At 38.1% G+C, this 23,868-nt stretch overlaps 1 protein-coding gene and 1 long non-coding RNA gene across 3 annotated transcripts in view; one reads left to right on the top strand and one right to left on the bottom strand.

Moving 5' to 3' along the window:
• The window catches only part of LOC126715422 (cucumber peeling cupredoxin-like), an 86,305-nt gene that overhangs the window by 28,419 nt on the left and 34,018 nt on the right, over positions 1–23,868 (bottom strand). The window lies entirely within an intron of this gene.
• Positions 7,501–22,856, top strand: LOC126715425 (uncharacterized). 2 transcript variants are annotated; one of them, XR_007651859.1, is made up of 5 exons: positions 7,525–7,614; positions 7,734–7,767; positions 19,641–19,754; positions 21,158–21,337; positions 22,307–22,856. It is a non-coding gene; the product is annotated as an uncharacterized LOC126715425 (long non-coding RNA). The 2 variants fall into 2 exon arrangements; XR_007651860.1 differs by lacking the exon at positions 7,734–7,767 and having other exon boundaries at positions 7,501–7,614.

Below are 23,868 nucleotides of genomic sequence, written 5' to 3'. Positions count from 1 at the left end.
TGATGGAGATAGCGGAAATTTATTGAGACTTAAATTCATGAGCATATTGTGAACACGATCATCTAGCATTTTAAGTTTAGGAAACTTAAAAGAACTTCTCAGATTCATGACGATGAAACATATGCTACTAATAATATAGTCATATTGATTGTGATAGTTGTAACAATACACATTTGTAATAATCATGCAAGCTTGATATTTGTTTGGCTTCAATGAAATAATCTCTCGCATGGATAATTAAAAAGAAATAAAGAAATGAGTTACCTCAATAGAAGACCTTAAATCTCAATACTATTTTTACATACCTCAATCTTTTCATTGTTGTAGTCTTCTTGACGAACTCTTCGTCATTGAACTCTTACTTATAGAGCTTTTCTTTGTTGGATTTGAAGTAGGCACCAAAGTAAAAGCGGGTGCTATTAATGTTTTCATGTCAGATGCATATAGATTTTAAAAAGAAATAAATGAATGAGTAACCTGAATAAGAGACCTTAGATCATGACGTTATTTTGACATGTACATCGATCTTTTTACTATTGGAGTCTCCTTGACGAGTTCTCCTCCTTTGAGATCATTTTTATTAAGCTTAACATGATATTTCATGTTGAAGGCCTAGATCTCTCTTGCTTCATTCATTTGAAGGGATGAGAACTAGGCCACATTGTTGTAATTCGTTGAGGTCACTCCAAGGCTATATTTCATTTCTCAAAGGACGAAGGTCATCCTGAGTTCTTTTATTGTTGTTGTCCTTGGTATTTGAAGATGACCAAAGGGTTTGCCCCTGTTCAAACATAAATGCTACAGTCATTTGTTTGATGATAACCAAAGGAATGATCTGTCATGGTTTGAACCCGTATATTTCTTTCTTGGGGCTTAATCTTAGCTTTAATTGTGTACTCAAAATGAGTCACCTCAATAATGCTTGCTGCATTTTGTTAGGAATGACAATATCCAAATAGGCAAATTGCATGTTGAACTATAATAGATATCTTTTGACGAAGTGAACTAAATGTGAATCATAGAGAAGTATACTATGATATATGAATACTAAAGCTACTGACTATATGCTTCTTTAAAGTATCGAGGGACAAATTTTTGATCTTCTTCTTGGTAGGCTCCCTTAACGAGTTCTCATTCTTAATCCTATGAACTTAAAGAATATATGTACAGTAGCTAGTCTAGTTGTTGTACTATAATGTGCTCTTACTGCACAAAGTGTTAGATTTAGAGCTATATTGTCAAGCATAAATAATATTAACCACAAATGTTTGAATTATTTACTTATTTTTAAGGACGGTATATGTTGATGTGTCCATGACATAGTCTTTAGCACAATATCCCTTCAAGTGACTATGTAACACAAATATGTATGTGTATATAAAACGAAGGAAGCGTAATTTAGTTCATATTGAGCACTAAAATAATGGCTCAATTTATGAAATTATGATGCACAGACATATAGATACCACTAAAGTTTTCATGAAACCATATGGTGGGATGTATAAATGGAACAATTTAAATTCTCCATTCTCAAAGTCAAAGTAACATGTAATTATACATGGAAAAGTTTGAATAGTAAACTTTGTTTATTCTATGTTAGAACATTTCAAGATACAAAATTTCATATCCTAGTAACGATGATGGAATTTATTTCAAGAAGAAATGTACTGATACTAAATAATATCTTTACGTATATTGGCATAAATTCTAATGATTTTTGAATTATGAAATTTTACAAACTTGCATTCCTTGAATAACTAGATCCTTTGACCCAAAAATAATGCCATTATCATATTTTTGTAACCATCTTATATCTAATGATATTGACCACTTTGGAAGTAAAAACATATAACATTTTATACATTTAATTGACTGCTCTAATGAGCATTTATAAAATTAATTTCCATTAGGAAACTAACTGTAGAAAGTAAAAACATATAGGAGTATTGACTAACTTTATTTATCCAGAAATTCTTCAACTTCAAAAATCGAAATTGAATAACTTCGGGTTTAATACCTAAAGCAGTTTTTTTTTTTTTTTTTTTTTTTTTTTTTTAAGAAAAAAAAAATTCATGATGCTATGGAAAGAGTCTAGGCTTTTCCATAATTTTTGGCCTTGGTACAAAATTACCTTATAGCAATGTTAGCAATTATATATATAGATAGAGACGGGGTGGTATGATGCTATCATGTCACATACCTCTAATCTCCTTTTTAGCAAGCTCTTCTTGATGAGTTCTCATTTTTAATCCTGTGGACTTTTTTTTTTTTTTTTGAGAAACCGTAATCCTGTGGACTTGAGAGTGTATGTACAATCGAGATAGTCTAGTTACTCTAGTCTAGTTGTTGTACTACATGTACTCTTTTTGTGCAAAGTGTTAGACAAGGAGCAACGATATCAAATAAGAAATTCGCAAATAATATTAACCACATATGTATAAAATTTTATCTAACTTAGAGTGTTTACGTAACACAAATATATTTTGGAATTCCTTCTCAAAATTAAAGCAACCAATATCATTTAGAAAAGTTTGGAATAGTGGGTCATGATTATTATTTGTGAATTCATAATCAATTATATGCTCATGGGAATACTTGCATACATTAGTGTATAACATATGAGATTTTTTTTTACTAACTATAACATATGAGATATTGATCAAAAGAAAACAATGTTTTGCACATGTAATTAATTACTTGTGCTTGTGCATATGCTAAAATCCAAAATTTAGGCATGTTGTGCTCCATATTAAACGAGCAATTAAGGACTTCAAGCTCAAAAATATCTGGTTTCATGCTTTTAAGTACCCAAAATTGGGATCTTTAACTTTGGAAAGTCAAAAAGCAACTTCTCCTATTTTTAAGCCTATAAGGCAAATATAAAATTGATGATTTTTCTTGAAAGTTTCCTTTTAAGTTTCTAGTCTTTTGATGGAATAATAAGAGGGACTATCTTAAAATCATTTAATATTGATAGTAAAAAATAGGCCTATTCCCATGCAAATAAATTACACTCGGTAAAGTGTTTAAAAAGCTTTGAAACCCGATGCGTTAGCCTATTCCTTTAAAGATGTGAACCATGCGGAGTTCTTGTGTGAGATAAATAAAATGCATTATTTGAGTTATGGTGTAAGAGCAAGACAAATTTGTGATTTGCCTATGATTGGCCTTGTGAACAATATGCTTAGAATGGTTTAAGTCCAGACTAAAAATCATTTGAACTTCTAGTGAGAGCTTAATTGTGTTTTATGTGGCTGTTCAGATTGGGACAAACAAATTTGGGTAAATGGTTGTGGTTTGCTACCGCCACCTTTGGCATAACAACATTTATGAGACATAAATTTTGATTTGATTCCATATGGGATACACAATTCTTTTCCGCAACAACAGTTATGGTAAATATTTCAAAAGAATTTGATTTGTTTTTATTTTCTACCATTTCATAGTGGACTTCCTTAATAGGCACTCTCCTTAATTGGTACCATTCTTTGTCAAGCAACTTTCTAGTATTCTTTCCAGAAATTACGCTACCTAATGCAATAATGAGTATACAATTAGAATTATATACACGGCAGCTAGCTTTCCTCAACCGTTTTCTTCTTTTTATTTATTTATTTTTTATTTTTCTTAAATTTTGTAGACAATAAATGGTCTTTTAATGTGGCAAAACCATAATGATATTTGATTTTTTGCCAAAAACTTGTATTTTCAAATACAATTTGACCTCACCTCTTTAATACCCAAAATTGGGGTCTTTAAGCTTGGTAGGACAACAGAAGACCAGGCTTATTTTAAATCTAAAGCCGGTGAGGAAAGCATTTTAATTTAGAAAATTTTAAGAGTGAGGCAATCCAATATTTTGAAAGTACTTTAGCATGAAATAAAAAAGAAGTCACATGCCAAAACAATCATTTAAACACTGTTTGCAACTTGCAAATATTTGGAGAGCTAGAGCGGGAAATGCATAAATTTGACCTTAAGACCTAAGAACTGGGTCATACCCTTGAGGCCTGTTGAGGTTGCTTAAATTTTGTGGTCATCTTTTGTTTAGTCCATGCCTCACAATGAGCCACCCACTTTGTTAGGTTCTAAAGACTTAGGATTTTATGTATTTAGAACTCTAATGTGTATTGTTGGCAAACCATGATCAAAACAAGATGTTTAGTCGTGTTTAGACTTGCTTAAAGTTGGTTCATTTATGTAAAGTTGGAATAAGCTAATGCAAGAATCATTTAAGCTTCTCGGCTTGGTTCGATCGATCGAAGCTTAGGCTCGATCAATCGAAAATCGGGTCAGATGCGTTTTCTGCAGAATTCAAACTCAGCCCTAGTTTTGTTTTAAAACGTTTAGGGTTTTCTAATTTGACCTAGGTATATAAGACAAACCCTAGCCACGTTTTTGTGTTGCTCATATTGCTGTTTGTGTAAATCTCTTGTGAGATTTGTGAGGAGCTTTCCTTTACACAAGCTTAGGATTATCAAGAAGGAGATTCGTTCAAGAACTTGATGATCATTTAGTTGCTGTCATAAGAACTTAAAGAAACACAAGCGGGTGTGCTTGTACTTGCTGGAGAATCCAAGAAAGAAGGAGTTCGCGGTCTCGGAGCTTGCACGTGGTCGTGTCAGTAAGTTTCTACTGGTGGGTAGCAATAGGATGTTAGTGGTCTAAGTCGCTATTGTAAAACTTCGATTCTTTCTAGTGGATTTGCTTTTTACCTTGAGGATAGTTAGGTTAAATCCTCCCCAGATTTTTACCGGTTTGGTTTCCTGGGTGATCATATCATTGTCTTATTTATTTTTCCGCTGCTATGCATGATATGATTGTTTGATTGTGATAACCTAGATCTGAAATTTGAACTAAGTAATAACTTAGCTAATTAACTAGTTAATCCAATTGTTTTTAAGGTGTCTAAAAACAATCACACTTGATTGCCTCCACCTTTAGACCCAAATGGGTGTTATGTTTCTCCGTTTCAATGGTGTGGACCCTAAATTTAAAGGCCAAAGAATTTGAGACATTGCATCTTGGCTCTCACATCATCATCTACTTGTTTGGTTGACAAGTCATGCTTTGAGGATGAAGGTGTCTTGGTGATATCTCTTTATCTCCCCCATCTCAGCCCAATTGTAGATTAAATGAAATGAGCATGGCCAAAATGAAGAGATGATCAAAGGGTATTATCTCGTGGGGTACTCTTTGATCGGTACTTTTGTATTCACGATTCTCCATTGAACTGAGTGAACCCTTTGTTGCAAGAAGGGCTAGATGACTAATCACGTCCCCACAGACGGCGCCAAACTGATGATGCCAAAATTGTCAGTTGGGTCACTCGTCCAATCTAGAGCTCTTGACGATCTTGTAGGACCTACAAGATAAAGAGAGTTGATTAAAAAGACCATCGGGTTGTGCTTGGTGGGGGGGCTTCCGATGCTTAAGTTAGTATCAACCCATATCTTTTGTATATAGACGGTGTTTTGTAGTGGTTTTTGACATACCTTAGAAAATGGACAGATTGTTCCTTTTATAGGTGACTTAAGTAGCTGTTGGACATAAATGAGGGTGATTATTACCCTAATTGTAATGTTCTTTGTCTTGATGAGAGGTTTTAAGACCTTTGATGGTTGTTATTGAATGTGTTGTGTGGTTACTCATCTATCTTTGATGGCCTACTTATGACGCAATGATCGTCCATTAAGATGGACGACCTTAATGATTTTTATGGACTCATCAACAATCATCACTATTCTTGAATGTTATGAGTGAATTGATGCTTTGGGAAAGAGCACTTCCATTTCAGCCATGGTGGCTTAAAGATGCAACCGATGTTTGGTTGCAAATTTGGAGACAATGGTAGAGAAAGGATTCAGTGAAGTTGGTTGCTAATAGGAGTGTAAGAGTTTACAAGAGTACAAGAGTGTAACACTACTTGGAGGGTTGTGTGTCAAATTGTATTGCAACTATCTATAGCCAAAGAAAGGTTTTTTTTGCTAGATTTTTTTGGTTTTCTTTGATTTGGTTTCTTAGATTTCTGTGGATTGCTCGTTAGATATGCTTATCCATACTATGTTTATGATCCATAATTTGTTCAATTGGATAATAACTTTAAATTGGGATTACTTTAGTTTAGTTTGAAAGTGATTTAGCTGTAAAATTGGATTTAGGGGTCTAAATCATTGCCTTGTTTAATTAGGTAATTAATCTCTTAATATTTTACTATCTTATGTGTCAACTAGACAAGAGACAGAAGCGACAAGACATTGAATGATGGTTACCACAATATAACCTTAATGATGTGGGGATAAAATTTTTTGAGATGGGCAGGAGATAAAAAGACCCCCCATGAGAAAGGAAATAAAAGTAATTGATACGAATAATATTATTGTATTGAGCCACTTCATAAAAGTTTTGTGACAACTTGTCATGTCATCATGAATTGAGATGACTTAATGGAGAGCACGATCTACATTCTCTGATCTTTTCTAGTTAGAACTTAAGGAAAAACCTAGACACATAATGATAGACGAGAACCCAAGCCTAAAAATTTGATCGATGATAAGCTAACACCAAAGCTTGAGCATGAGCTTGAGCTGGAAAGACCTAATACAGTATCTTGAGATCATTACCCTATTATGTGGGATTATAAATTATATGCCTAAAATATTGACAATAATGGGGACAACTATGCTACTCATTATCGACCCATTATAACCATGATAATAATGCGTCTAAAATCATGAAGTCATCCTTTTAAGAAGAGATTTATATAAGGTAGAGTAGAGTCCATATCCAAAATAGGTATGAGAGAATATCTTTTTACATTTACAAAAACCTAATACTAAAAAGCATTCAACTAACTTAGGCATTAGAGCTACAAGCCGATACCAAATCGATGACAATCCAAGCTTTCTTTGTTCTTCACTACAACAAACTTGAGTTTTTTCAATGTATTTATATCCACAGTCATTAAAAAATTGTAAATAAAAGTTTAATTTTCTGTGGTTGAGTACAACTGTAGAATAAAAATAAAGAAATTCATAAACTTATTTCTGCAGTTGTTATAACTGTTGAAAAAAGTATTAAAAAGCATTTGGTTTTAGTTATTTTCTTTAGACATCATAGTAAAAGGGGGTCAAAGGAGAGAATAGCTTAATCAACAGCTTGATCAACTGTGGATAAACTAAATTAAATTTTGTATCGACAGTTGTAAAAGGCAGGAAAACGCAGGAAAATAAATTAAATATTGTATAAAGTACCCGTTTGGTTTCAACTGAAAGTGGCGTCCACGTTTTGCGTTTTCAGTTTTTATTTTTTGAGCGGAACAGTAAAATCACATGATTTTACTATGTAGGGAACAAAAAACATTGTTTATGCACTGTTCATATACTGTTCGTGCACTATTCACAGGTCCCACAATACTATTCATACATTTAAAAATTATTTTGCTGCAGTGTTTTCAGTTTTCAGTTTCAGCAATAATAAGTTCAATCTAAACGGACCCAAAAGCTCATTTTAAACTCAGAGAGTTTAAAACGTTAAGGAGATAGATATTTCCAAAAGGGGCTCTCTCGCTCTCGCTCCCACTCTCTTTCATACATCTCTCTCGGCTCCTCACAGGTTCTTAGCTCCTCACAGGTTCTTTCTCTCTCTCTCTCTCTTCCTTCCTTGTGTTTTTCTGTTATTTTCTCGGCAACCAAACAGAGTTTTTGACTTTGGTTGATTTTTCTCTGCTTCAGATTCACCAAGTTGGTACAATCACATCCAAATCTTGTATATATTCACACTTTTACCTATCCAAACCTCTAATTAGGTTTCTTCTATACATTGATGAATCCAATTTCACATTCTCCTTGAAAACCTAACCTTTAGTTTTGTATTTCTTTGTTTTTCCATAGATAGCATAAACGTTTTGTTTTTGATTTTGGATTTTTTGTATATAACTTGTATAATTAAACTGCAAATCTAGAATTATTGTTTATTAATATTGTAAGGACTCAATTTGTAACGATCCCAAATTCGTATTGGGTTTGAACGTTAAAGGCCTAAACAATAAATTTGTAGAGCATGGATATCAAAGAACTAGAGTAACTCTGAAAGAAAAACGATTACCCTTTACGTTTATAGATGGATTAACAACAATATAACAATCTCATTCTCTTTGAAACAAGTTGAGTTCTTTATTTCGTGAGGTTTTCCTCTCAGCGTTACTGGTTTAGAAGTTTCGATCCCCCTTTTCAATGCATTCTTCCATGTTATATATTGCCCTCTTTGTGTCATCTTCACCACACATGTGTAGGTTGGGTTCAGGGGATCCCTTTCTGTTCCATCCAACACCTTCTAGAACCTCTAACCAACAGCTGTAAGGCTGCCTCATCATTGTTCAAGCATCACCTCCACATTAATGCGGCCAAAGGCAATTAATGCGGAGACAACTGCTGTTAAAGATATTTGTTTACCTTTTCTTTCTTACCCTTGGTCCTATGTCCCACCTTTAGTGGTAATGTAGCTCTGAAGTATGTTTATAGCAATATGGCGTTCAAGTCATCCTCGGACTCATACTGCCGAGAAGAATTTTGTCCTCGAACGAATACTGAACTCATCTCACGTGATATCTGTTCTTCCTTTCGTTTGGTTACCCTTATAACCTGATATGGGCCTCCTCGGATAGTTTTACGTCCTCGGATGGACCACAGGCCCAGTTAACACGATTTTAGTAATTTATTGATTAATCGGCCCCCACAATAGCCCCTCAAAATCTTGCTTTTCGACTCCTCGGGAGAAAAAATTGATTTTGATATCATAAGCCCATACTCGTTTATGTTTTGGGCATGCTCCTGATGCTTCAGCATCCCGAGCGTGGCAGCATTAAATTTTGGCGACGTCCTTGTCTCCCACGTTCAACGGTGAGATGTAAATCAAACGGTAGGCGGTCTATCTTGTTTCGCGAGCGGGAAATTTCCCGCTCATAACTTCTACACGACTATAAAGGAATTCTCAAATCAATTCTCTTTCTTACCTTCAATGATCACACAATTCTAGAACTTATACACTGAACCTGTCTTTCTCTTTTTTCGTTGTTTTCCTGGCATCTACAAATACTAAAATCTTGTCCGAGGACCCTCTTTCAAACCTGTAAGTTTTCTTAAAACCTTTACCACTTTCATCTTAAACTCGTTAATTTCTCTACTAAGTCCTTTAGGAAAATGGGGAAAAAGGAGGGTAAGTTTCGTTGTCTAGTTGAGTCCGAGGAAAGTATGAGAAATTTCCGCTCTAAGTATAGAATTCCTTCAACGGTGGGTATGAGGTACGTAGCCCAAGGGGAATGGGCCGATGCTAGAAAAACAGGGGAAGTGGTTATTCCCATGATTGCCTTTATAGAAGGCGGGATGACCATCCCCATGGGTAAGATTACTAGGAGCTACCTTAGGTTCTTTAGGTTATCCCCCACTTAGTGTGCCCCAAATATGTTTAGGGTCCTAGGAAGTATAGAAGCTTTGAACGAGAGAATGGACCTAAACCTGACCCATCATGACGTGAATTGGGTGTACAACCTCCACCACTTGAAGGGGCAGGGGTATTATCTCAAGTCGAGATATCCCGAGGTGAGGCTAATTCAGTGCCTTCCCACCTCAAACAAGAACTTAAAGGAGGATTTCCTTATCTTTTCTGGGGAATGGCATGATGGTCTGCCATGCCCCACTGAGGAAGGAACACCAGGTGGGGATGCAATCATAGATTCATAATGTTCAGTTCATACATGTTTTTCCCCCTTTTTTTTGTTTTGTTTTGAGTCTTAGCATTCTTATCCCTAATGACGCTTTATGTCAATTCGATGATTTTGCAGATAGACGTTTCACAAAGCCTAACCTTAAGTTAGTCAACAAAGCAAACTTGGATAGGGTATTGAAAGCTGAGATATAAGTGAACGAAGCTGACGGCCAACTCCGGGCAGCCCATTTAATCCTCGGCTACACTCCCCTCTCGTTTGCTTTCCAGGCGCCAAAGTGCGTGATCAGAGCCCGCAATCCTCGGTTTCACCGTATTAGTGCTGCCTTCAAGGGGTTCATCGTTCCAGAAGGTATCCCACTTCCCCAGGATACATCCCGCACTGAGCCCCTTTTTGTGGCCGTCGTCTCAACAAGAGCCTCTTCATCCCAGCCTATCATCAGAGAAGTGGAAGTTGAAGAGAAAGAAGAAGAGGAAGAAGAAGAGGAAGAAGTTGTAGAACGCTCCGACTCCTCGGACGACTTTGGGATTTTTGATCAACCTGTACACTCCGAAGAAGATCCTGACGAGATGGGGATACAAAGGAAGCCCCAAAGAAGTTTGATAGAATTGATTGAGAATCAGCTCAGGAAGAATGCGCCGGCAAAATCAACGCAATCCCAGGTTCCTTCTCTTCCCTCTAGGTCTCCACCTCCTGCTCCCTGTCCACCTTCTCATCAACCTCAATAGCCAGTCAGAGCTGATGCGGTCGAATTGAAAAGGCGCAGGGAACAGAAAGGGAAGGACGTGGTGGATGCTGGCAAGTCCCGTCTGACCCGTGAGAAGGATGCCCAGCGAGCTGCAAAGCAGCAAAAGACTAGCCACCTACCTCAGCGAGGCCAGGAGAGGTCTGACACTCAACCTCCTAAGCCTCAAGCCTGGCTGCCAACACCCATGTATGCTGGGGAGCCCCTACGAGATGATGCATCTATTAGGGATTTCAACGGTGGCATTGGGTGTCACGTAGCCTTGGCTATAGAGGAGGCCTTGTTGCTCCCCAAAGATATGGCCAAGATAAAGAACGCGAGGAAGAATGAACTCATCCTCAATAATAAAAGATACTTGGGCCTGGTAAAGTGCTAACTCTTTTCTTTTTCTTTTTGTGATTATTACTCACTGATGTGTACTTTTTACTGACTATAGTGTTAATCTCTTCCTTGTAGGTTATCCAAAATACTTTTAAGTTGGATGAGATGCTCAATATCTGCTACAGTCAGCTATATGATGAAAGGAAGAAACGTGCAACAGTTGTACAGACTTTGACACAATCTGAGCAGGACTTGGCCGATGCGAGGAAAAAGCTACTTGCTGAGGAGCAAGCTCGCAAGAGTGCTGACTCGGCCTTGGAAGGCTATCAAAAGCAGGCCGAGGACCAGGGAAAGCGCTTGCGTGAGGCAAATGCAGAGCTGAAGACTGCCTGGGAGCAAGTTGCAGTCCTTAAGAAGCACTTGGAGGAAACCCAAAAGCTGAGGGAGCAAGCTAAAAAGTCCAGGGAGGAAGCTGAAAAAGCAAAAGCTGAGGCCAAACAGGCAACGAATGAAGCCGAGCAGAAAGGCTATGAAATCGGCGTGGTTGAGACGGAGGAGACACTAAGAGCAGAGGTGCCAATGGTGTGCTGTATCTACTGTGTCCAAACTTGGGATGAAGCCCTTAATCGAGCTGGAGTTGAGACCTCATTCGAGTTGAGGAAGCCAGAGAACGTGTTCTACCCTGAAGCAATCCGCACTTCAGCTCCTCCATCCATTCAAGCTGAAGACACTCCCTCAACCATTAATCCTAATGAGGTGGTTTTGCCTCCAAGTCTTCTTCCTCCTGGCCAATCCGAAACCAGCTAAAGAGAATAATGCTCCTCTAGAAGCCTCCTTGGACAAGACTGCAACTGCTTCCGAGGCAGAGGTGGCCTCTCAGAGCTTTTAACAGGACTTGGCCTCCACAGTCATGCTAGCTGGGGGAGCTATTAAGGATAAAGAGGGAGTCACCACCTCGGAGGCAGATAAATCAGCCAGCCAAGCTCCAAAGATCCAAATCAAGTTGAAAAAATAGGACTTATCTTGTATTTTGATTAGGGCTTTTGTAAGGACATTTGTATTTATTTGATTATTGTTGTTGCCGTTTTATCTTATTTTTGTACTTGTTCACTGTGTTATCTCAATTTGAATGGACTCATTTTGGCTATCTTTCGTTTGCAAGAGAAAAAATAACTTATAAACATTAACAATTGGGGATTAAAAATGGGTGATAACCATTAATACTATGAGGTCTCAGGGAGACATCTTGGATACATACGCATTGTTTCTAATCAACTGAAACTTTAGGGAATGTTCAAAAGTTGGATAAAGTTGGGTCTACAGTACTTCAATTGTACATTAGATGATGTTCATAGGCTTAGTGGGGTTTATATCTCCAATAGGTGATTAAAAATCCTATGATCTTAGAATGATATTTGAGAATTTGTTATCTTGGAATGCATAAGTCCAAGTGGCCCTAGCACTTTAATATCAAGAGGCTGTATTAGTTTCCAAGGAGTCCATTTAGTGACCCAATAGACTTCACAGGGTGTTAATTTCCACTAAGTTCGTGGTCTGAAGACTTGACATAACTTAGTTTCTATTTAATATTTCACAAGTCGCAATAGGGTATTAATTTCCACTAAGTTTGTGGTCCGAGGACCTGACGTAACTTAGTTTTTGTTTAATACTTCAATAGATGTCATAAGGCATTAATTTCCACTAAGTTTGTGGTCCGAGGACCTGACATAACTTAGTTTCTGTTTAATACTTCAATAGATGTCATAGGGCATCAATTTCCACTAAGTTTGTGGTTCGAGGACCTGATATAACTTAGTTTCTGTTTAATACTTCAATAGATGTCATAGGGCATTAATTTCCACTAAGTTTGTGGTTTGAGGACCTGACATAACTTAGTTTCTGTTTAATACTTCAATAGATGTCATAGGGCATTAATTTCCACTAAGTTTGTGGTCCGAGGACCTGACATAACTTAGTTTCTGTTTAATACTTCAATAAATGTCATAGGGTGTGGAAACACAAAATGCATGATTAGCATAAATTAAAGGAAAAACCCAACTAGATCACTTTTATTAATAATAATACCTCTTGAGATTATTTACATTCTAAGGATGAAGTACAGCTTTTTCATCTAGGTCTTCCAAATAATAGGCTCCTATTCCTGCTATTGAAGTAATCTGATAAGGCCCTTCCCAATTAGGCCCCAATTTTTCCCAAGCTGGATTCTTGGTGGTTCCCAGAACTTTCCTCAGCACCAGATCTCTTACGGCTAACGGTCTCAGCTTCACATTAATATCATAGCCTTGCTTGAGTTTATGCTAGTAATAAGCCAATTGGACCATTGCATTCTCCCTTTGCTCTTCGATCAAGTCTAAACTTTTTTCCAACATCCCATCGTTACTGTCCGAGGAAAACGTACTAGTCCTTAACGTTGGGAATCCAGTTTCTAGAGGGATGACGACCTCAGCTCCACAGGTCATGGAAAAAGGAGTCTCTCCTGTTGATCGTCGAGGCGTTGTTCGATAGGTCCAAAGAACATGTGGCAACTCCTCCACCTATTTTCCTTTTGCATCATCCAGCCTCTTCTTAAGTCCACTGACTATTACTTTATTAACAGCTTCAGCTTGTCCATTCCCTTGAGGATAGGCCGAAGTGGAATATCTATTCTTTATACCTAAGTCTGAACAGTATTGCCTAAAGGCCTTACTATCAAATTGAAGGCCGTTATTCGAGACAAGAGTGCGCGGAGTTCCAAATCGCGTGACAATATTCTTCCAAATAAACCTCTTAACATCTACGTCTCTGATGTTAGCCAAATGTTCAGTTTCAACCCATTTAGTGAAATAATCCGTGTCGACCAGCAGATACTTTTTATTTCCTAAGGCTTTAGGAAAAGAGCCGACAATATCCAGCCCCCATTGAGCAAAAGGCCAAGGGCTGGACAGTGGGTTAAGAATTCCTCCAGGTTGGTGGATGTTTGGAGCGAACCTTTGACACTAGTTACATTTTCTAACATACTCCTGCGCTTCCTTTTGCATATTTGGCTACCAATATCTTTGAGTAATGATCCGGTGTGATAGGGACCTTCCCCCTGTATGACTTCCACAAATGCCTTCATGCAACTCTTCTAGGAGTGACTCTGACATCTCGGGATGTACACAAAGTAGGTATGGCCCAGAGAAGGACCGTTTGTATAACTTTTTGTCCTCAGATATCCAAAACCGAGGAGCTTTCCTCCGTATTTTCTCAGCTTCTACTTTCTCTTCGGGCAAGATGTCACTTTCGAGGAATTTCAATATGGGATCTATCCAACTCGGTGCTAGATTGACTTGATGAACCTGGCAAACGTCATTTTCTGGTGAGGTGGGGGTATGCAAATCTTCAACGATGATCACTTGAGGAAAACTCCATGTTGAAGAGGTGGCAAGTGTTGCCAGGGAGTCGGCATGAGTATTTTCACCTCGGGGGATATGCGACAAGTCGAAAGACTCAAATTTCGTTTGCATACGCCTAACTTGACTCAAATACCCCTGCATTCTTAGATCTCGGGCTTCCAGTTCTCCCTTCAATTGACCGACTGCCATCTTGAATCCGAGAATAATTCTGCTACCTTTCTGCCCATTTTCTGGACCATACTCATTCCCATCAATAAAGTTTCGTATTCTGCTTCGTTGTTAGTAGCAGAGAATCCCAACCTTAGGTACTTCTCAATGATGATATCTTCAGGGGATATCAAAACTAGCCCCAATCCTGCCCCCCGTTGGTTTGCTGCTCCGTCCACATATACTTTCCAGGAGGGACCGCCTTGTGTGGAGATCAGACCAACTGATTTTTCATCCATGTCATTTTGTTTCACGTTAGCTTCTTCTGGGCACTCGGTGAACTCAGCTATCAGATCGGCAACGACTTGGCCTTTCACAGAGGTGCAAGGCATATACTTGATGTCGAAAGCACCTAGGATTGTGCCCCATTTAGCAATTTTCCCAGTGTAGTCTGCACTTCTAAGTATGGACTTGAGAGGTAACTAAGTCAAGACAACCACAGTATGGGCCTGAAAGTAATGTGGAAGTTTGCGTGTTGCATGGACCACCGCTAAGATGGCCTTTTCCAATGACAAGTATCTCACCTCGGCTTCATGAAGGGACTTGCTTACGTAATAAACTGGTCTTTGTACGCCGCTGTCCTCTCGTATTAAGACAACTAACTGCATGAGGGGCAACTGCCAGATAAGCAAACAGCACCTTATCTACCTCAGGACTAGACATGATAGGCGGCCTGGACAGGTACTCCTTCAACTGTCGAAACGCCACAGCACACTCCTCGGTCCATTCAAATCCTTTCCACTTGTGCAGTAGAAGGAAAAAGGGACGACATCTCTTGGCCGATTTGGAGATAAATCGGTTCAAAGCAGCAGTCATTCCAGTCAGTTTTTGCACCTCTTTTGGATTCCGAGGTGCTTGTAAATCGTCGATGGCCTTAATCTGATCTGGGTTCACTTCAATTCCTCTATGAGTCATCATGTATCCTAAGAACCTTCCGGAGCCTACACCAAAGGAACACTTTGAAGCATTCAGACGTAGCTTATGCTTTCTCAGCATTCCGAAGATGTTCATAAGATCTTCCACATGCTCAGACACCACTTTACTCTTCACTACCATGTTATCGATATAGACTTCAATGCTTCTACCCAGTTGTGGTTCGAACATTTTAGTCATCATCCGTTGGTAGGTAGATCCAGCATTTTTCAAACCAAAGGGCATCACTTTGTAGTGATAGTTTCCAATAGGGGTGACAAAAGCAGTCTTCTCTTGATCGTCCAATGCTAGTGGTATTTGGTGATATCCTTGGAAGGCATCCAAGAAACTCATCCTAGGATGATCAACGATTGCATCCACCAACTGGTCTATCTTCGGCATGGGAAATGGATCCTTTGGACAAGCCTTATTGAGGTCCGTGAAGTCCACGCACACTCGCCACTTTCCTGTCTTCTTCTTTACTGCCACCGTATTGGCCAACCATTGAGGATAAAAAACTTCTTTGATGGCCCCAGCTTGCTTGAGCTTGGCCACCTCACTTCTGATAGCTTTGGCATGCTCTTTTGATGGTCACCGAGGTGGTTGTCTTTTGGGAATAACGGAAGGATTCACGTTGAGTTGATGACAAATGAAATTCGGATCTACACCTAGGGCTTCATATGGGCTCCATGCGAACACATCTACATTTGCTCTGAGGAATTCCAGCAATCCCTCATTTTCTTGCAAAGGTAGTTTAGCCCCGACCTGGAAGAATCTTTCCGGATCATCGGCAACAATTACCCTTTCCAAATCTTCACACTTTACCTCGTCGGCTGGTCCATCTAAGGGTAATGCTGGGGGTTTTAATTGCTATAATCCATTATTGGCGGTAGCCGAGGTCTCTACCTTGGGCCGATGTTGTATAGCCGCTACCAGGCATTGCTGAGCTGCAACCTGGCTTCCTACTATCTCCAATACTTGGCCTCCAGATGGGTACTTCACTTTCTAATGTAGAGTAGATGAGACTGCTCCCAGGGTATGAAGCCAAGGTCTGCCCATAATAGCTGTGTATGGAGAGAAAACGTCTACAACGATGAAGTCCACCTCCACCACATCCATACCAGTTTGCACAAGTAGTCTAATCTGTCCTTTTGGAGCGACCATCCTTCCCTCAAAACTCACCAGAGGGGAACTATAGGTTGCTAAGTCCTCTGGTTTCAGACCTAGCCCCTTATACAAATCTGGGTACATTATATCAACAGCACTACCCTGATCAATCATCACCCTTTTGACATCGTACCCACCAATTCTCAGTGTGACCACCAGAGCATCATCATGGGGCTGTATGGTTCCAACCTTGTCTTCATCCTAAAAGCCCAAAATCAGGGGGACGTCCACCCTAGCTCTCTTCGACGCTTGGCAATGATCCTCGGCCGGAGGTCGGAACACCGACAGTACCCTAGAAGGACAAGATCCAGTCCTCCCTGGGGCAGCAAAAATAACGTTTATCGTACCAAGGGGGAGTCTTGAAGAAGCGTCCCCACGCATTTCTGAGCCTGCTTGGCTTACCCTACCACTGGAATGATGCATCAATTTCCCCTCTCGGATCAGCTGCTCCAAATGGTCTCATAAGTTCCTGCAATCCTCTGTCGTGTGCCCATGATCCTGATGATAGTGGCAATAAAGGTTCGGGTTGTGTCTCTTAGGCTCTCCGGCCATCTTGTTTGGCCACTTAAAAAAGGGCTTATTCTTTATCTTCTCTAATACCTGCTGCACCGGCTCTCGAAACACTACATTAACCACCCGGGTGTTAGCAGAACCTGATTGCCCAGCGGAGTCTTTCCGAGGTCGGTTGCTATTGTAACGGTTCGACCTGAAATCCCTCATCTCTTGAGGGATTACCTTAGCTTTTCCTTTTCCTTGAAGTTGGTCCTCTTCTACTCTTCTGTACTTATCAATCCTATCCATTGATTGGTGTACACTGGTAACAGGTTTACTAGTTAGGATTTCCTTAAATCATGCTCGGCTAGAAGGCCAGCCTTGAAAGTACTGATGGCCACATCATCATGCTCTCCCTCTATTTCATTAAACATTTCTCAGTATCTATTTGAATAAGTTTTGAGAGTTTCGCCTTCTTGCACGGACATTGACAGTAAGGATCCCAAAGACCGAGGAACCCTACTGCAAGTGATAAAGCGAGCGCCAAAAGCCCGGGTAAGCTTTTTGAAGGACTCAATAGAGTTGGCCCTTAAACCGTTGAACTATCTCATCGCCACCGGACCCAAACTTGATGGAAAGACCTTGCACATCAAGGCCTCGTCCCTGGAGTAGATAGCCATCTTTTGGCTAAAATGGCTAACATGTTCTACTGGGTCTGACCGGCCATCATATAGGGTGAATGTAGGCTGGTGGAATCGCCGAGGAAGGATCACATCTTCTATATTCCTTGTGAAGGGTGATTTGGAGACTTGGCTTAACGCTTTGTTCATAGCGTTGTTCCCCAAGCCCCTGCTAGGCGGGCTTTTATACCTATGTCGATGGCCGTGCTCCTCTTCATAGGAGAAAGTCTCACTAGGCGAAGTTCTGGATCTCTGCCTATAACTAGCTCCATCCGTCTCCTTGGATGATGGTTCGGAGCAAGGCGGGGAACGTTCTCGCCGGGCATGACGCAACTCTCTTTTCAACTCGTCAATCTCACGTTGTAGGCTCCTGTCATTTTTTTCATGGGAAACATGACTCTTCCCACGAGAGCGACTTTTGGTGGTATGTGTTGTGCGCACACTCCCCTCATGGCTCTCTCTCCATTCGGGACTCCGATGCAGATCACCATGCTGGGAGCCCCTTGACTTTACTTGGTGTGGGTTGGCATCTACCTGATGTGGACCTGCTTCCTCCATCATGAACGTTGCACCGGATTTCTTTTAAGTTAGATCAAGCTCTCCCCACAGACGGCGCCAATTGTAAGGACTCAATTTGTAACGATCCCAAATTCGTATTGGGTTCGAACGTTAAAGGCCCAAACAATAAATTTGTAGAGCGTGGATATCAAAGAACTAGATTAACTTCGAAAGAAAAACGATTACCCTTTACGTTTATAGATGGATTAACAACAATATAACAATCTCATTCTCTTTGAAACAAGTTGAGTTCTTTATTTCGTGAGGTTTTCCTCTCAGCATTACTGGTTTAGAAGTTTCGGTCCCCCTTTTCAATGCATTCTTCCATGTTATATATTGTCCTTTTGGTGTCATCTTCACCACACACGTGTAGGTTGGGTTCGGGGGATCCCTTCCTGTTCCATCCAACACCTTCTGGAACCTCCAACCAGCAGTTGTAAGACTGTCTCATCACTGTTTAGGCATCACCTTCACATTAATGCGGCCAGAGAGTTGGTTGAAAGGCAATTAATGCGGAGGCAGCTATTGCTAAAGATATTTGTTTACCTTTTCTTTCTTACCCTTGATCCCATGTCCCACCTTTAGTGGTAATGTAGCTCTGAAGTATTTTTATAACAATATGGCGTTCAGGTCGTCCTCGGACTCATACTACCGAGAAGAATTTTGTCCTTGGACAAATACTGAACTCATCTCACGTGATATCTATTCTTCATTTCGTTTGGTTACCCTTATAACCTGATATGGGTCTCCTCGGACAGTTTTACGTCCTCAGATGGGTCACAGGCCCAGTTAACATGATTTTAGTAATTTATTGATTAACCGGCCCCCACAAATATAATTCTCTTACTGTATAATTTAGGTTTGTTTTTCAATGGTCTTTTGGAATTCAAAGTTTGATGCGTTTTTCATGTGTTTTATGTAAATTTTCCAACAATTAATGTAGGTTGTGGTAAAGGGTTTATAGCTTTGAGGCTTATAGTAATAGGTTTCTCTGGAAAAAAAATGCGTATTGTGAAAGTGTAGTATGTGCAATGGAGTTTGTTTATCTCCTGTAGCAAATTTGATTACCACCTGTTTGATGAAAGTCCTGAGTAGGTTCTGTTTTGATATAAATCAGTGCTAATAAGAAAATTAAGATTAATTGTTTTGTGTGTCATGTATATGGTGCATTTGTAACTATTGATTAGAGTTGGTAGAGCTATTGTTGAGAAATTTCACATGTATATGGAAGCTTTTTTATACATATATAAATTATCCAAAATGTGTGTTTATGTTTTCATGGGAAAATCACTGAAAATGTGTGTTTTATACATATATAAACAATTCTCTGTGGCATTACTTTCTAGGTTCAGAACTCACCCAATTTCTACTGAAAATGTTCTTTTTTTTTTTTTTTTCTTTTTTTTTTCTTTTATATTTACTACTTCCAAATCTTGCAGGTTTGCAACTTTTGGTGCTTTAGTTTTGCTAGAAGTTCCACTCAATCTCTGAAGAGTGTGTATTAATGTCAACCATTCACTCTGTGGTTATCCGGGATTTGTTCTAAAATAGAGGTTGCTTTCTTTTATTGAATGACTTAAAATTTCTTGAGACTAGAATTTTGTTACTCCAGTTGATTAAATATGACCCATATGGGGGGAACTTCATTATTAGTTACATAGATTCATAATAGTTTATTAGCTAGGCGATACTTAGTTATTTATCAGTTGTTTGATTTTCATGTTACAAATAGCAAAATTGATTAGATAGCCTCCATTTGTAGAGAAACAACCATATGTTCAATTCAATATGAAGGAAGAAGAAGAGAACCGATGCCAGATTCAGGAATGGTACCCAAAATTTAAGTCTGTTTCCATTAAAACCAGAATCCATGAACTTCCAGAATTCTTTATCCAGTACCTTCTTGGCAATTCTGGCCCTTTCCTTTAAAAATAGGAATTACTGTAGCTAAGTCTATAAAACTGAAATATGATAATTTATTACCTCTTATCTTTCACTAGCCTGTTTTACTTACTCTAGGAGCTTTTCTCATAATATCCTTTCAAATTTCCTCACATGTCACATGGCTGTTTTAAGATCACTGATATTGAAGATGAAGCTCGGCTTATATTTAGTCTTGAATGACTATAGTGGATTTTCTGTTATTTTTGTCAATATGTCAATGTAATCAAATTTGCTGCATGACTGTGTTTCATTGCGTCAGTTCATAAACTAAACATGAATGTGGCATTTCTTTTCATTTCATCTTAATGTCACATATCTTTATCCTTCTGGTTCATTGCATTTACTATATATTTTTAGTCAGTTTGCTTGTTTTGAGTTGAAACATTTTCAGATGCCGAGCTAACATTATAGCATTTGCAGATTTTAGTTATCAGATTTTTCTTTGAGTTTGGACCTTTAGTTCCGATTCTAATGAGCTGAAAGCTGAAAGTCATCTCTATGGTTTTAACATACTATTATCCTCTCCCAAAGAAGAAAAAGAAAGAAAGAAATAAAATGCCAGAACAGTAGATCTTTTTTTTAATAATTATTTTTTCAGTCTGCATTTTGTGAACAATTATTTTTTAATTGTTCCTTACTTTACATCTTTAGGTTGCTATCATGGCACTTTTAGAGAGGGAAGGAATGAAAAAGGGATCTATTGCAGCCATTTTGCAAGACCCTTTATAAGCTTTTGAATGATCCGTGCTTATAGTGTCAGTTTCTGCAATATCATCATCTAAAGGATCAACTTTATTTTCTATCTGTTTTCTCTTTTATTTATTACTTGCAGCTGGGATGTTTTTTTGCATGGTGTTGAACTGTTATAGATGGCCATTTATAGTTTTGCTGTTTGAAAATTTAGCTGCTTGGACCTACTTTTTAATATTTTCCCCTATTAGTGGTAGAATATTACTCTCTTGTTTTACACTCAGTGATTCACTTGTGCTTTAAAATTGCTATCTTTCTCCAGGTCACACAAAGGTCTTGCCTAACATCAAAAGCATTAAAGTAAAAATTGGATTCTTTGCTCTTCTTTATGATTAAATTACTGTGGTTTTTGTTGCAGTGTTCATTTGGTGGAATTGCAAGGTATAGGTGAACTATATGCTATGAAGGCAATGGAAAGTCAATGATGCTGAACCGTAACAAGGTATGAATATATAAGAGAATTGTTATTTGACTGTTTAAAGATACCTAGCCATTTCCTTTCTATCTGAAATCAATTTAACAAAAGGGAATATTTCTTTCAAAATCCTTTCACTTTTTCTTTTTGTGTCAAATAAATCCTGATGACTTAAAAGGTATTTGGTTTCATGATTATGTGGCTTAGAATTTGTTGCTCAAATAGCACCTCCTCCCCTTGTAAGAGCAAGGTGGGGTTGAGGTCGTCGATTCAAGACCCATCAGGTAGGTGTGTAATTTATCAAGAAAAAAAGGCTTAGAATCTGTGGCCTTCTCTTGCATTTGAAAGTTTCATGAAATTTCATTAACTCCCATAATTCTTATATGTTTGGAAGTTTTTAAATTTTTAGTGAAATCAATCTATCTGTCACTAGTCACTTTGCCTAGATTGATGATTTAATTGTCAAGAAACTTGTTTTGAAATACCCTATTTTGCCAAATGAAGCTAAGTCATCAATCAGTGGGATTGCCATTCCTTTATTAGTTCTGGGGTTGAAAGACTTCATCCTCTATGGTCCATGGCCATGGATTAAATCTTCACAGTGAACATATTAGCTTCTAGGAACCAGCCTATTATTCCCTATTGCAGTGTTTTTCTTAAAATTAGACAGCTAATGATGAAATAAAAAGTGCCATCTATAATCAATTCTTTCCATTAATTGGAACACCTATGCTAAATATGCATCCCATTTTAATAAATGGACAACATGGCCTACCAAGTAATTGCAATTGCATGTGTTTATATTAAACTTAAGGTTTTCACCCTCTAATGCAATTTGGGGTTTTTGTTCAATGGCTTCCATGACTGAAAATTTTGAATGTTTTGTTCTCTAAGGCGCATTGGGTGTTTTTATTTTTTTAATTTTATTTATTTATCTATGCTTAAGACATTAAGGTATTGAACCTACATTAAGGTGGAAATACTTATCATTGTCAGGATTACTAGCCTTAATCCTTTGGATTTCCTCCCTGCAAAGTGCAACAAATAAGTTACATGTAAACTCAAGGTATATGCATGTTACTAATCTCTCAATTTCAAGACCAAATCCAATTCCTACCATCACTCATAATCAAGTTAGTCTCTGAGAGGGAGACTCTTCTACAAGTTATGGAAATAATTCACAGTTAATTATTGAATCTTTTGTTAATTTTCCATTGCAAGTTGTTGTTGCAAGTGTATAGAAGAGAAAAATCAGTTTGTTTTGTAGAGAAAGTATGAACTTTCATTCTATTTTGGCTGGATACATCTTCTTGTAGATACAGTCTGAGCTATCAGCAGTCTGTCATGATGATGATTTCCAAAATTCTTGGTTTGTGCAAAGTAAACATGTGACTTCCTTTTTACTTTTCTAAATATTCTTTGGTTCACTATGATGTCATATGAATGAAATTACTGCTATATGTAATGATTAGAATGTATAGGGAGCTAATACTAATACTTTTGCTTTATGGTGGATAAATAAGTTGGGTTAAGTACTTTGGTGTTACACAGCCATTGTCTTCCATTTTTCACTGATTTATGTTGATTTCTTAAACATAAATCAAATTCGTGAGTTGGTGGAATTGTCTTTAAGGCATCCACAACCTTTTGAAAATATTGGAGTGAAGCCTCCCGAGGGAATTTTGCTATATGGGCCTCCTAGTATTGGAAAGACACTCATAGCAAAGGGTATTGCTTTAGTTTTATTTTTATTTTTTTTTAAATACTTATTTCAACGGTTTCAAACTGTTGAAATTTGTCTCAAGACAACATATATTTCAACAGTTTTCAATAATATTTGGACATTTAATAATTGTTGATAAAGGTGAATCACATTTTTCGACAGTGACATAGGGTGTAGAAAAAAAAGTTTCGACATAGTTTTTAGTGGCAGTTCTCAACGGTCACTTAAACCGTTGAAAATACTTTTTTCGACAGTTTCTAATACTTTTTTTGACGTTTTCAACCATTGAAAATAGCAAACTTTCTTGTAGTGCTTATAGGTATACAATTGGTTAATCAACCATTTAACCGCTTATTCATCATTGATAACTTTAGAAGAACATGCACGCACACAAGGACAATAATACCTTTTACAATAAAAACTATCGATATATTATGGAGAGAAAAACTATGGGTAAATGTCAATCTAGTGTTTTAGTATGCTTTTCAAATCTGACTTAATATAAGCCTTCCCCTTTCTTATAAAAGAAGGGGAAGGAGAGATACGTACAATACAAATGTCAAAATCCTGTCAGCTAAAGTTGTTGTTACTTGTTACATACAAACAATGTTTCGCTCACTCAACTTGCTTTGCATGCATGGTACTACACTACCATAGGCATACCTTCTAATAAATTTGAAGTAATGCTTTTTATAGTTCTGCAAATATTAGTGAGAGGGTGCGCTTCCAAGCAGGGAGTACATGATACTTGAATCTTGACAGTTTTTAGACCCCTTAAACAATTGATTAAACCTAGGTAATTAGCCAAGTTGTTACTTAGTCCAATTAAACAAGT

This window comes from Quercus robur, chromosome 2 (genome assembly GCF_932294415.1).
Source record: "Quercus robur chromosome 2, dhQueRobu3.1, whole genome shotgun sequence".
NCBI lineage: Eukaryota > Viridiplantae > Streptophyta > Magnoliopsida > Fagales > Fagaceae > Quercus > Quercus robur.
The sequence above is the reverse complement of the archived record's forward strand: the minus strand, read 5'-3'. Positions and strand labels throughout refer to the sequence as shown.